Source organism: Symphalangus syndactylus, chromosome 5, assembly GCF_028878055.3.
Source record: "Symphalangus syndactylus isolate Jambi chromosome 5, NHGRI_mSymSyn1-v2.1_pri, whole genome shotgun sequence".
Lineage (NCBI taxonomy): Eukaryota > Metazoa > Chordata > Mammalia > Primates > Hylobatidae > Symphalangus > Symphalangus syndactylus.
Window position 1 is genome coordinate 6,877,365 of NC_072427.2, and position 15,503 is coordinate 6,892,867.

Consider the following 15,503-nt stretch of genomic DNA (forward strand, 5'->3'; position numbering starts at 1 on the left):
TTTTAAATTCCCATTTATAATAACAAAATTAAAATAATTAGAGATGAATTTAACAAACTATGTGTCAGACCATTGCACTGAAAGCTACAAGACACTGCCGAGAAAAAGTAAAGATGACTTAAATGAATAGAGGTACCAAGCTCATGCATTAATAAGATTCAATATCCTTAAGAGGTAAATTCTCCCAAATTGATCTCTAGGGTAAAAACATTCCTAATCAAGATCCTGTTAGGCTTTTTTTTGTAGAAATTAAAAAGCTGATTCTAAACTACATAGAAAGAAATAAAAAGGATCCAGAATAGAAGAAACAACTTTGAAACAGAAGAACAAACTTAGAGGATTTACATTACCACATTTTAAGATTTACTATAAAGCTTCAGTAATCAAGACAGTGAAGCACTGTCATAAGGATATATAGATCAACAGAACAGAGTCCTGAAACAGACCCACACATAATGGCCAATTAATTTTCAACAATGGTGCCATGATAATTCAACAGGGGAAAATATAATGTTTTCAAAAAAAACTGCTGGAACAGTATGATATCTATATTCAAAGAAATAAACTTCAACCCTTACCTCACACCATATACAAAAATTAATTCAAAATGGATCACTGACCTCAATGTAGTAGTCCAAAGGAGTTCCAAGACATGAAGGAAAGCCAGGAGAAATTCTGTCTAATCCCTATGACAAACCTCCAATTTCTACTGCAGCAGAATTGTAAAGAAAATCTCTAATCTGAGCTTCACCAGTTAACATACAAATCTATTCAAAAAGAAAGGGCATTTCCAATCTAAATACTCAAGAGTAACTCCTAAGTAAGTAGTTATTAACTCAGGCACAACCCATAGAACCATAGAAAGCCCGTCATGAAGGATAAGACACTGTCTACATCCTTAGAGACTAGTAGAGGAAGCAGCATAGAGAATTCCCTAAAATTTAAACATGACTCAAAATATAACATCTGAAGTTATACCCACAGCCGTTACTGAGGTTCAGAGAAAGTACAGAGTTCTCAGCTAAGTGCATGACTGCTTTAGCTCATATCACTGTTTCCAGCAGTTAATGAACAAAACAAACAGGTGAGAAATCTAAGTAAAATCCTTGCTTAGTATCTGTGGAGTGGGAAATTGCTTCCAGAATCCCCCATGGATACCAAAATCCTAGGACACTCAAGTCTCTTATATAAAAATGGTGCGGTATTTGCATACAACCTACACAAATCCTCCTATATTTTGAATCATCTCTAGAATATTTATAATATCTAATACAATGTAAAATTTTCTATTGGTATATTATTTTTTATTGTTTCGAAGTATAGGGTATTTTTTAATCCACAGTTGGTTGATCCACAGATGAGGAACCTATGGGTAGAGAGGGCCAACTGCAATGATGAGAAAAAGAAACAGATTTACAGAAGACTAACCAAGGTTTATATTTTAAAATGAGAATTAAACTCTACTATTCCCATCCCACCTACACATACACAAGTTTTAAACTGAAGGTACTTTGCATCAGTTGGATAAACAGGCCTTTTTCTCCTAGTCTCCTAAACTAAAGATTATCAATCATTAAATGGGCTGTTCTTCAGTCAAGTTATAACAAGAAAAATATATAGCCATATGAAACTAATGTCAGAATATCATACTTTAACAAAGAACTCATTTTTGTAAGTTTGTAAAATGTGACTTCTTTCTACTATTTATTCAAGAAAAAAAATTTAGACCTATGTTAAGTAGCAAAAGTATTCCTGAAATGGGCAAAATAAAAATTTTTAAGATACCTTTTCCAAGATCTTTACTGACATAATCATCAGCCTGGATCAATGATATCTAATATTTAAAATGCTAATGTTAACTTATTATAACACACTGAAGAATATCCTCTAACATTTTTCAAAATTACTTATTTTAAAATATTCTAGCATTAATATAATTCACTTCTTTTCCATTTTAAGTAGAAGGTGGAATTCAGGTAAGGTTTCACTCATGAAAACTTTTCAGGACTACACATCTGAAAACTTTTGAGGACTACACATCTTACTGAGATACTGTGAATGTTAACCTAGGCCAATGTAATTTTTTTAATCAAAATAATCCCCTCCTGAGCTTTGCAAATATGAACCCATTAAGGCAGTAAATTCAAAGTCATTAAAAATGTCCACATTTTTAAAAGATCTCCTAAAATTTGCTTTTTCTATTTGACCTTTCCCATGCTTCATGAGATATGCTAGACCTGTCCATGTCATCTTTCACTTGAAAATCTTTCCTCAGCTCATGTAACTCATGTCCCCCAACTCTCCCTTCATCCTAATTAACTGTCTCAGTAACTACCAACTACCTAATTTTTTTTTCTTCTTTCTTCAAATAGAGGTTAACTGATCGAGAATATGGAAGAAGTGTGAAAGATGAAAAAATATGAGGTGATTTCAGCAGCGTCAGACAAAATATAAGAGAAACTGCCACTACACAATATTATGCATTTCAACTGAATTTTACAAATTTCCTTAACTGGTCTAAATTAAGCGCCCCCTCACCCCCAAGAAAACCTCTAAAATAACTGCCATTCAATCTCACAAGAACAGCCTGATTTTTAAAATACATTTCCATTGTATTTACTTAACACAGAAAAGAAAAAATGTCTTACTAGAAATGAAGTATCAGCAAAAAGTGCACTTAGATATGATCCTTGCAGAAAATTCTTGTTCTTTTTTCACAAAATGCAATTTCCTTAAAAAAGAAAAAAATTTGAGATGCGTTATTGTTCTTGACTCCAAAACTGAATTAAATATACATTTAATTATACAAAATTCTAGCACTCAACACCATTCCTAGCAGAAAGCTCCACAAATACTGTTAAATGAAAATTAAATTTTAAAAAGTCATTTATTTGGAATAAAACAAAACGTTAGCCAACTGAGTATTTCTACTGTTACAAATCCTTTTTCTTCAGGAAGTATTACTCAAAATGTTCAGTAATATTCTTTGCATCGTGAGATTCAAAAATTGGTTTCCTAGGTCCCATTTTCCTATCCTCTGTATCATATGTTATGCTTTATATTTATCTGTACTGTGCGTATAGCCTACTGAACTTACTAGTTTCAATAAACGAAACTTGTTTTAAATAGTTTAAAATGTCCACCATATTGTTTTCATCAAGAAAATTGTGAAATAATTGTTATCACCATAAAATATACCTGTATTTCAATACAATGTGTATACTTGTAATTTTCACCAGCTAGCTATCTTTTAAAGGGAAAAGTGAAATTAACACAAAATGACAAAAATGAATAGAAGACTGATGGCTGTCTATAATTCACATTAATAAAGGAACAGAAGTTATCGGGGAATCTGCCCCGATATTCGCATAGGTTCTTTTCTATTTTCCTTAAGCGTCGGCCAGCTTGAGAAATAAAGGGACAGAGTACAAAAGAGAGAAATTTTAAAGCTGGGCGTCTGGGGGAGACATCACTTGTCGGTAGGTTCCGTGATGCCCCACAAGCCACAGAAACCAGCAAGTTTTTATTAGGGAGTTTCAAAAGGGGAGGGAGTGTGCGAATAGGTGTGGGTCACAGACATCAAGTACTTTACAAGGTAATAGAATATCACAAGGCAAGTGGAGGCAGGGCGAGATCACGAGATCACAGGACCACAAGACCAGGGCGAAATTACAATTGCTAATGAAGTTTCAGGCACCATTGTCATTGATAACATCTTATCAGGAGACAGGGTTTGAGATCAACCAGTCTGACCAAAATTTATTAGGCGGGAATTTCCTCTTCCTAATAAGCCTGGGAGCGATATGGGAGACTGGAGTCTATTTCACCTCTGCAGTCTCAACCACAAGAGACGACCACGCCCAGGGGGAACAGTTCAGAGACCCACCCCCAGGGGCGCATTCTCTTTCTCAGGGATGTTCCATGCTGAGAGAAAGAATTCAGCGACATTTCTCCCATTTGCTTTTGAAAGAAGAGAAATATGGCTCTGTTCTGCCCGGCTCACCAGAGGTCAGAGTTTAAGGTTATCTCTCTTGTTTCCTAAACATTGCTGTTATCCTGTTCTTTTTTTCAAGGTGCCCACATTTCATATTGCTCAAACACACATGCTGTACAGTTTGTGCAGTTAATGCAATTATTACAGGGTCCTGAGGCGATATACATCCCCCTTAGCTGAGAGGATTAAGAGATTAAAGACAGGCATAAGAAATTATTAATTAATTTGGGGAACTAATAAATGTCCATGAAATCTTCACAATCTACGTTCTTCTGCCATGGCTTCAGCCAGTCCCTCCGTTTGGGGTCCCTGACTTCCCGCAACAACTAGTGAACACTGCTCAATGGATTAGGTGCACAAAGAATAATCCAGACCTGCTACATTCTTGAAGATAGAGCAGGACATTCAGGTAGAAAAAGGAAAGCTATCTCTCTCCTCACTCCTACTGGCCAAGATCAATTACAATGCTAACACAATAATTTAGAATTGCATGATCAGGTGATTCAACCAATCCCCAAGTACCATTTCATCAAATGAAAATGATAATTTATCCACAGAAACACCAATGTTTTGAATCTGATTCAGCAGTATTATTATGACACTGATTTAGTTTCTATTTGGAAACGGACACCTTCTCTGGGGGCAGGAAAAACACAAACTGCCAAGTATTCTTTTTATATTAACAAATTAAGTATTAAAAACCCAAACTTTAAAAGACATAAAAACACATAAACAAGGCTTTTTTTTTTTTGCAAAGGTAAAAGGAGCTTACTTTAAAACACCAATTTCAGCTTTTAATCTAATTGTACTAAAATGCAGAAAAAAATTCCTCAAATTTAGTTGCATTACCAACTTCTAAAATACAATAATTCAAAGTAAAGCCAAAATTTAGCTATTTGGCCTATGGCAAACAAGTGATTAAACACAAATTTGATAGTTACACATCACAGTACATATTCTCATCTCAAAATGCATTCCTCAATTATATAAATGTACTGTTATTGATGATGTATGTTGTACCTAGTTTTCAAGTAGTTTCTAAAAGACAATATTGTAAAAAATCAAGTTTTTATAGTTCCTTTACCATAATCTATAATGAGACACGCTCTTTCAAAAAAAAAAAAAAAAAACTAAACTAGAATGTTAGTGCTGAGTCAGTTATCATCAAATTTCATATACTGAACCTTCAAATCCCATTGATTCCGTCCATCTAAAAGGGAGACAGCCTGGACCTCTAATTGCTATCCCTATCTCCCTCGACTACCCGTTGACATACACTGTTAACCTAGACAACAAGCCACTGCTAAAACTGTTAAGCTCTTTAACTTTGTTTTTACCTCCACCTGGAAATAACTTTCCCCTTTGTCTCTTATATAGATCAAATGTACACTTGAATGACGCGTTCTGTGACGCCATCTTCAGTACACCTTAACTACCACCATCACTCCCAGGGGGTAAAATTACTGTAGTTAGTTGTACAAGTATGAGTCTCTTCTATTATACCATACGCGTTTTTAAAAGAAGGAACTTTGTACTTTGTTCTTTTTATATCCCCAATATCTAGTCAGTATCTGGCCCAGGATTCAATATAATTCATTTGGAAAATTTTTACTAAGCATCCAACATATTCTCCAGGCACTTTTCTAGGTGCTAGGAATCAATCCCTATCACTATTCCTGACTTCACAGAGCTTACATTCTAGTGGGGAGACCTATAGTACAAGGTGAATAGGGAATATATAATATAGGTGGTAGGTTGGTGGAAAAGTCCTTAATGAGAAAAAAAAAATTAAGCAGGGAAGGAAGTACTGCCAGAGGAAGGAGATTAAAACTATAGACAATGCATCCAGGGAAAGCCTAACGTAAAAACAACAACTTCAAGAGCAGCAGTAATACTTGAGTATTTATCATATGCTAATCAGCATACTAATTGCTTCACATGTCATTACCTGATGTAATGCCAACAACAACCTCATTATTACCCCATTACTATTCTCAAGAGGGAACGCAAATACTAAAGAAGCAACTTCCCAAGGTATTCAGCCAGTAAAGTGCTGAAGCCAGGATGAGAATCCAGGAATGCTTTTAACTGCTACACATAACCACAATTCAGTAAATGCTTTTGTTGAATAAAGAGGTGGAAAAAAAATGAATGCCTACTATAGCAATAGATTCAAGACAGCAAAGCAAATCTCAGTCTCAGAGGACCAGTACATTTCAGCAGGTTCAGATATACATTGTACATCAATACCTATATATGAGAGAGCCCATGAACATGTAGACACCTGCTGTGAAGTAGTTACAATTACTGATAATTTCATAATACCTTTTAAAATATATTTAGAGTTTTTATATGACAATTACCAGAACTAAAAATTATACAATATCACACAAATCACACAGATAGAAATAATGTGATGTAATAAGAAATACATATTTGGTTTCTGCTGGAGTGGCAAGTGTCTCTTGCATGCCAGTGAAATGACTAGTGACTAGGGGGCCCTAGGTAGCTTCAATATGTGTGCTGGTCATCAGAAAGACCTAGGCATGAATAGAGGGTTGATGTTTTCAGCCCCAACTCCCAACCTCTGGGGAGGGGAGAGAGACTGAAGGTTGAGTTGACTACCAACGGTCAATGATGTATGTAATCAATCATGCCTAGGTAACAAACCCTTCAAAAAAAAAAAGAAAGGACAGGGTCTGGAGTGCTTCCAGATTGCTGAACACGTGGAGGTTCCTGGATGGTAGCACAACCAGATAGAGGATGGAAGCTCTGTGCCCCTTTCTATATACCTTGCCCTATGCATCTCTTCCATCTGGTCATTCATCTATATCCTTCATAATAAATGGGTAAACATAAGTAAAGTGCTTCTCTGAGTTCTGTGAGCTGCTCTAGCAAATTAAACCAGAAGAAGGGGTAGTGAGAACCCCTGATTTATAGCCAATTGATCAGAAGTACTGATCACAACCAGGGACTTGCGATTGGCATCTGAAGTGGGCCAGTCTTCTCAGGCTGAGCCCTCAACCTGTAGGACCTGATGCCATCTCCAGGTAGATAGTATCAGAATTGAACTGAATTATAGGAAATCCAGCTGGTGTCCACTGGAGAACTACTTGGTAAGTGGGAAACCCTCACACACGTTTTGGTGACCAAAGGCAAAGTATCCTGTGGTGAGTGGTATATGAAAGAGTACAAAAAAATATAATTTGTTTTTTTCCTATCTCAAATAGGTGATTAAAAACAAAACATCTTTTTTAATAGAAGGTAGTCCTGAAAGAAACAAGACCTTTGAAGCATTATCAAGGACATTTAAATGTTGAATATCATGTTTTATACCATGGTACAACTTACTCAGCTTCCAATTTTCCATACTAGTAGGAATGGTTAAATGAAATGAGTTCAACCAGTGTTCAAACAATTTGAACTACCCTACATTTGAAAACTATCAAAATTTCACTGGATGCTTCTGTACTGAGCATAATGCAGTGTCAAAGAAAACAAAAGTTTCTATATGAAAACAGTTCCAAAGTCAATCCAAAATGAAACTCACAAAATTATGAATTTCACTTGTAATCAAAATTTAGGATTAGTTGCAAAGGGTATTTTTAATTCCAAGTAAGGGTGAACTCATATGGGCACCCAATTCCTCATGCCTTAAGATATTTGCTACCAGGCATGATGTAGTAACTGGTATCGGACATGCTCTCCCATTGAACTAAACTAGAAAACTGATAAAATATATAAAACTACAATTTTAAAACATCAGACAATGAGCAGCCCAGCACTGTGAGGCCTGGAAAAAGGAAAAGTGTCTCTACAAATGCTTGGATGCACAGTCAGGACAACAGTGCAGAAAAGGGAAGCCAAGAAGAATATGGAGGACTCACAGAGTACAAGAGACAGATAAAAATTCAGGAAGTCTGAGGTAGTGGGAATTTGTGGGACAGATTAGCAAAAAAGATGGTACTCAGGAGAGAAAGTGCTCCTGAAATCTGCAGAGGGATTCTAGAGCAGCACTGCCCAAAAGAAACATATTATGAACCTAAAATGTAATTTTTAATTTTCTAGTAACTACACTGTAAAGTAAAAAGAAGGTGAAATTAATTTTAATACAATGTATACCACCCAATACACTCATAATATTATCACTTCAGGATGTAACTGACATTTAAAAAGTGAGATTTTCATATATGTTTTTCCAACCTACATCCCTAACATTCAGTGTGTGTGATATGATTTGGATATTTGTCCCCACCCATATCTCATGTTGAAATGTAATCCCTAATGTTGGAGGTGGGACTTGGTGAGAGGTGTTTGGGCCATGGGGGCAGATCTCTCATGAATGACATGGAGCCCTCCTCTTGGTAATGAGTTCTCACTCTGAGTTCACACAAGATCTGGTTGTTCAAGAGTGTAGTACCTCCCCCAACCCACTCTCTCTTGCTGCCTCTCTCTTGCTTCCCCTCTTACCATGTGACAAGCTTGCTCCCCTTTTCCCTTCCATCATGACTGTAACATTCCTGACACACTCATCTGGAAGCAGACGCCAGCAGTATGCTTGCTTCTTGTATGTCTGCAGAACTATGAGTCAAAATAAGCCTCTTTTCTTTATAAATTATCCAGTCTAAGTTATTCCCTTATAGCAATGCAAACAGACTAACACAGTGTGTTTTGCACATACAGCACATTTAAATTCAGAATAACCATAATTCAAACACTCACGAGCCACATATGGCTAATGGCTACCACATGTAACAACACAGCTCTATAGTTTTTCATTGAATGTGTGCATGAATAAAGTGAAATTCACAAGGCCAGGCAAAGAACAATGATCAGGAAGCAGTATAATAAAAAAAAAAAGATCCCAAAGATTACATAAGACTGCAGAATGTTCAAGTTCCACCCAGAGAAACCTGGGCAATCAGTAGAAAATGCAGCAGCAGCACCACCAAGTGCTAACCTAGTCCTACAGTAAAGGCTACACTAGATCTGCCAGAACAAAGTTTAAAAGCAAGCTCAAAAGGTTCATACACGTCTGCAAGAAATTTATCAGTCTGCCAAAACAAAATTAAAATCTCTTGAGAAGAAATCAAAAAAATCCAGCCAACAGTGTGATGAATGTCCAGGAGTCAATCAAAACTTACTAAACGTAAGAAAATGAAGAAATGTGTGACCCACACCGCTAGGGGGGAAATCCGATAAAACAAAGAAGCCCAGAAGCAAGACAGGGTGTCTTTAAAGGCATAAACTTCAAAATATTATAAATATATTAAAGGATTTTTTTAAAGGAATAAAAAAGAAAATGATTTTTAAAAGAATAAAATGCATCTTCTAAACATAAAAAATGCAGTATCTCAAAAAAGGAACTGGATGGAATTAACAGTAGATTAAACTGCAGAAAAGAAGATCACAAAATTGAAGATGTAAAACCATCAAAAACAGCAAAACAAAACAAAAACAGATTATCAAGAACCTGTGAGAATATCAAGGGCAATCTAAAAATAATGTAATTGGAATTGCAGAAGGAAAGAGAAACAAAAAATACATGAAGAAATAGGGCCAAAAAATTTTCCAAATTTGAGGAAAACTGAACACACATATTCAAGAAACTCAACATACATAAAGAAGATTAAGCACAAAGAAACCATACCAATGCACATAATAGAAATCCAGTCATATAGAGAAAATCTTACAAGAAGCCAAAGAAGTGGAAAGACACATTACACACAGAGGAACAAAGATAAGAATTACCAGACTCCTTGTCAAATGTAATGCAACAAGTTTAAAACAAAGGAATTACACCTGTAAAGTGCTAGAAAGGACAAAAAAAAAAAAACTGCAAGCTAAAATCTATATAAAGCAGAAATATTCTTCACTGATAAAGGGGAAATAAAGACATTTCAAACAAACAAAAGCTGAGATGATCTGTTACCAGGAGGCCTGCAATCCAAGAAACACTGAAGGAAGAGTTTTAAGAAGTAGAAAAATGGTAGCAGAACTGTACATCAGAGTGAGCCCTAATGTGAACTATGGACTCAGCTAAGAATAATGTATCAGCTCTCAATTGTAACAAATGTACCACACCAATACAAGAGGGAACCTGCAAAGGGTGGGACTGGGGTAGTATATATGAACTCTGTACTTTCTGTTCAATTTTTCTGTAAACCTAAAACTGCTCTAAGATATAGTCTATTAAATTTTTTAAAAGAGCAGATAGAAACCTAGTTCTACACAAAGAAAGTGTAACAAATGGTAAACGTGACAAATTATAAGACATTTAAGTTTTAAGAAGATATTTGATTGTCTAAAGCAAAAGTAGTAATAATGTACACTAATAACATATGTAGAATAAAATCAATGACAATAGCAAAAAGAATGAAAGGAAGGAAACTGGAAGTGCACTACAGTAAGGATCTTACATTATTTCTAAAGTGATGAAGGTAGATTGTGGTAAGTTCAAGATTCATGTTGTAAAACCCTACAGCAACTACCAAATACATAAAATAAAACTAATGAACCAAGAAAGTAGATTAAATGGAATGCACATTTTAAAAATATGTAATCCAAAAAAGGTATAAAAAGAGGAAAAGCAAGCACAAAATAGGTAGGACAAGTAGAAAACAAAGATGGCAAGATGGTACACTTAAATCTAACTATACCGATAATTACAGTAAATATATATGGTCTACAAACCTCAATTAAACAGTAGAGACTCTCATACTTTAAAAGTAGAGATTGTCAGATTAAGTAAAAAAACAAGACCCAACTATATGTATGTTGTCTATGAGATATCACTTTAAATTAACACAGACAGGAAACATAAAACAGAAAAGGATATATCATATAAACACTAATCCTAAAAGCAGCAGTGCCTATATTAATATCAGACAAAGAAGATTTTAGAAGGAATACGTTTCATAATGCTTACAGTCTCAAATTATCAAAACTACAAAATAATTCTAAACATTTATGCAGCCAATGATAGAGTTCCAAAACACATAAAGCAAAAACTGACAGAACTAAACGGAGAAATAGATATCTACAATTACAGCTGGAGATTTAAATACTTCCTTCACACTAACTGGTAAAATGAGTAGACAGAAAATCAGTGAAGATATGTAAGACCTGAACAACACTATAAACCACCTTGGTTTAACTGAATACTACAACCAACCACATAAGAACAAACATGAAAATATACATGTGTCTTGGTACAATTAACAACAAAGAACATATGCTGGACCATAAAACAAGACACATGAATTTATAAGAACTGAAATGACATAGAAACTGTTTTCTGACCACAAAAGAATTAAAAGATCAGTTACAAAAAGGACATTTTTTTTTTGCGGGGGGGGGGGACATTTTCTATTTTGGGACATTTTCCAAACATTTGGATATTAAGATTTCTAAGTAACTCATGGATCAAATAAATCATTTAAAATTTTAAAAATACATTGAACTAAATGGCAAAAACATGATTAGATTATATAGGGTAAAGCTAAAGATACGTACTTGGAAATTTACAGCTTTTAAGTGCATATTTTAGAAGAAAAGATAATGGTTTAACAGCATTCCAAACTTCCACCCTAAGACACTAGAAAAAAGGTGCATATTAAACTAAAAGTAGAGGTAAGGGAATAATAAAAGTAGAAAATGGTAAAAGAGATGTGGGACAAACTAGATAAAATCAATTAAAGTAAAGTTGGTTATTTGAAAAGAACTTCTAGTTAGGCTGATCAAGAAAAAAGACACAAATTACCAACATCAGAAATAAAAGAAAGGACATCACTACAAATGCTGCAAACATTAAAAGTACACTAAGGGTGATTTTATGCCAATAAAACTGACAACTTAAGTAGACAAAATTTCTTAGAACATACAGATTATCAAAACTGACACAGAAAGAAATGTCTAAATAATTCTGTATCGAATAAACTAAATTTATAATTTAAAAGCTTTCCACAAAGAAAACTCCAAACCAAGATGGTTTCACTGGTGAATTCTTCAATCATCTAAAGATTTAATATCAGCTGTACACAATCTCTTTAGGAAACGGAAGGAGAGGACACACTTTCTAACATATTTAAGGAGGCCAGTATAAATAACCCTGATACCAAAATGAGGCAAGAGGACCACAAGTAAAAGAAACTACATACCAGTGTCACTTGGGTATAGATGCAAACATTCTTAACAAAATATTAGCAGGTCAAACCCAGCAAAATATGTAAAGAAAATATCAGTACAGATGGGGTTTGTCTCAGGAATACAAGGGTGGTTCAGTATCCAAAAATCAATGTAATTCACTACATTAACATGCCAAAAAAAAAACATGTGATTAATTCCAATAGACATAGAGAAATAACAAAACACCCATTCAGGAAGAAATTTAAAAAAAAAAAACAACTCAGCAAACTGGCCAGGTGCAGTGGCTCATGGCTATAACCCCAGCACTTTGGGAGGCTGAGGCAAGAAGACTGCCTGAGGCCAGGGTTTGAGAACAGCCTGGGCAACATAATGAAACCCCATCTCTACAAAAAAATACAAAAATTAAGGCCAGGTGCAGTGGCTCACACCTGTAATCCTAGCACTTTGGGAGGCTGAGGCGGCCAGATTGCCTGAGCTCAGGAGTTCGAGACCAGCCTGGGCAACAGGGTGAAACCCCAAGTCTACTAAAATATGAAACAAAAATTAGCTGGGCATGGCAGTGTGCGCCTGTAGTCCCAGCTACTCAGGAGGCTGAGGCATGAGAATTGCTTGAACCCAGGAAGCAGAGGTTGCAGTGAGCCAAGATCGTGCCACTGCACTCCAGCCTGGGCAACAGTGAGACTCCCTCCCCAAAAAAAAAAAAAGAAAAGGAAAAAAAAAATTAGCTGAGTGTGGTGGCACATGCCTGTGGTCCCAAATACTTAGGAGGCTGAGGCAGGAGGATTGCTTGAGCCCAGGCAGTCGAGGCTGCAGTGAGCCATGATGGTGCCACTGTACAAGAGCCTGGGCAACAGAGGAGACCCTGTCTCAAACAAAACAAAACAAAACAAAACAAAACAAAACAAAAATCTCAGCAAACTAAAAAAGAAGGCAACTTCCTCAACCTATAAAGAGCATCCTCGGAAAACCTACAGCTAAGATCATACTTAATGGTAAAAGACTAATTTCCCCCTCTAAGACTGGAACAAAACAAGAATGTCCACTCTCACCATTTTTAATTGCTATTTTACTGAAGGTCCTAAGCAGTGGAATAACGTAAGAAAAAGAAAAGGCATCCAGATTGGAAAGGAAGAATTAAAACAGGTTCTATTCACACACACCACACACAGTAAAAAACAAAAAAAACTGCAATAAAGTAACTGGAACTAAGAAGTGGAGTTTGCAAGGGTATAGGATACAAGATCACTATTAAACATCAACTGTATTTCTACATATTTGTAATGAAAATGTAAAATTAAGTTTTGTAAAAATATATTAGTTTCAAAAGCAGAAAATATTTAAAGACAAATTTAACATGTGCAAGACTAACATTCTGAATACTAGAAAACACTGCTGAAAGAAATTAAGGAAGGCCTACAAAAATAATTATATACCATGTTCATGGAGCTGAACACTCAGTTAATACTGTTGTGATACTGATTCTCCCTAAATTGATCTATAGTTTCAACACAATCTCAGTCAAAATCTCAGAAAGCATTTTTGTAAGATTGACAAAAAAATTAAAAATTTATAATACAGCCAAAACAATTTTTAAAAGAAACAAAGGCAGCCATAAAAAAAGGATGAGTTCATGTCCTTTGCAGGGACATGGATGAAGCTGGAAACCATCATTCTCAGCAAACTAACACAAGAGCAGAAAACCAAACACCACATGTTCTCACTCATAAGTGGGAGCTGAACAATAAGAATACATGGACACAGGGAGGGGAACATCACACACCGGGGCCTGTCACGGCGTGGGGGATGAGGGGAGGGATAGCATTAGGAGAAATACCTAATGCAGATGATGGGTTGATGGGTGCAGCAAACCACCATGGCACATATATACCTATGTAACAAACCACCACGTTCTGCACATGTACCCCAGAACTTAAAGTATAATTTAAAAAAAAAAAGTTGAAGGATTTACACTACCTGATTTTAAGATTATTTAATACAGTGTGCTCCTGTAATAACAAAAAACATACATCAATGGAACATAACAGAGAATCCAGAAATAAATCTACACGAATACGGTCATTTGATCTTCAACAAAGATGTCAAGGTAATTCAAGGGGAAAAGAAAAACCTTATCAACAAATGATACTTGAACCTTGACATTACATCATAACATTCACAAAAATTAACTCAAAATGAACTGCAGACTTAAATAAAAGCTAAACTATAAAACCTCTCCAAGTTTTATAGTTTGAGACAAAAATCCCACTGCCCCATGTAAGACAAACATTTATCAGATAGGACACCAAAAGCGCAGGTATCCATAAGGGAGAAAACTGACAAACAGCACTTCATCAAAATTGAAATCTTCTGCTCTTTGAAAGATACCATTAAGGGATCAAAATATTCACAACATAATGGAGAAAATGAAAAAAAGACTTCTACGTAGAATATATAAAGATGTCTTACAGCTGAGTAATAAGAAGGCAAATAACCCTATTAAAAATGGGCAAAAGATGTGAACATTAAACTTAAAAAGATGTATGAAGAGCCACTCAGTAGATGAAAAACATTTAGAATCATTAGTCATCAAAGAAATGGAGATTAAAACGATATGGATATACAAGTAAATATCCACTAAAATGTCTCAACTTAAAAAGGCTCACAATGCAAAGTGTTGGTGAAGACACGGAGAAACTGGAACTCTCACTTACTACTGACGGGACTGTAAAATCATGCAACTACTTTGGAAAACAGTTTCACAGTTTCTTATGAAATAAAAGATACATATACCATGTGACCCAGAAATCCCACTCTTTGGTATAATATTCACCCAAGAAAAACGAAAGCATATGTCCATACAAAGGCATGTACTCAAATCTTCATAGCAACTTTATTCATAATACTACCAAAAGTCCATGAAAGGCAAACAGCGAAACTGTAGTTCAAACATAAAAGGAACACTAGTCAACAGAAAAATGGAACAAACTACTGATAGATACAAACACAGATGAATCACAAAAACATTTTGCTGAGGGACAAAAGCCAGACACTAGAGAATACCTATTGCATGATTCCATTTAGGAAAAAACCTACAAATTTTTAAGATACTACCGAAGAACACAAAAAGATCCACAATTCATAATTATGAAAGCCATTCCTAAACACTGAAAAGCTATAATTTAAAAGATTTTTGTGATTTCACAAAGTTAACACCAAGAACAACCAGCATTACTGTTTGAGTCTGTTTCCTCATCTATAAATAGTATAATATCTATACCTCGTAAGTTCAGTTGTGAGAATTAAATAAGCATGTAATGTGCTTAGCACAGTGACTGGCATACATTCAAAACTCCTTAAGTAC

At 35.3% G+C, this 15,503-nt stretch overlaps 1 protein-coding gene across 23 annotated transcripts in view; it reads right to left on the minus strand.

Annotated features, from left to right (window-relative positions):
* Positions 1-15,503, minus strand: part of MEF2A (myocyte enhancer factor 2A) — a 152,721-nt gene that overhangs the window by 117,868 nt on the left and 19,350 nt on the right. For 15 of the 23 annotated variants that reach the window (XM_055277081.2, XM_055277077.2, XM_063640022.1 and 12 more), the window contains exon 2: positions 2,649-2,731. The exons of the other annotated variants lie outside the window; for them this stretch is intronic. The gene's annotated coding sequence lies outside the window, so the exon portion shown is untranslated. The remainder of the gene's footprint in view (positions 1-2,648; positions 2,732-15,503) is intronic. 23 annotated transcript variants of the gene reach the window in all.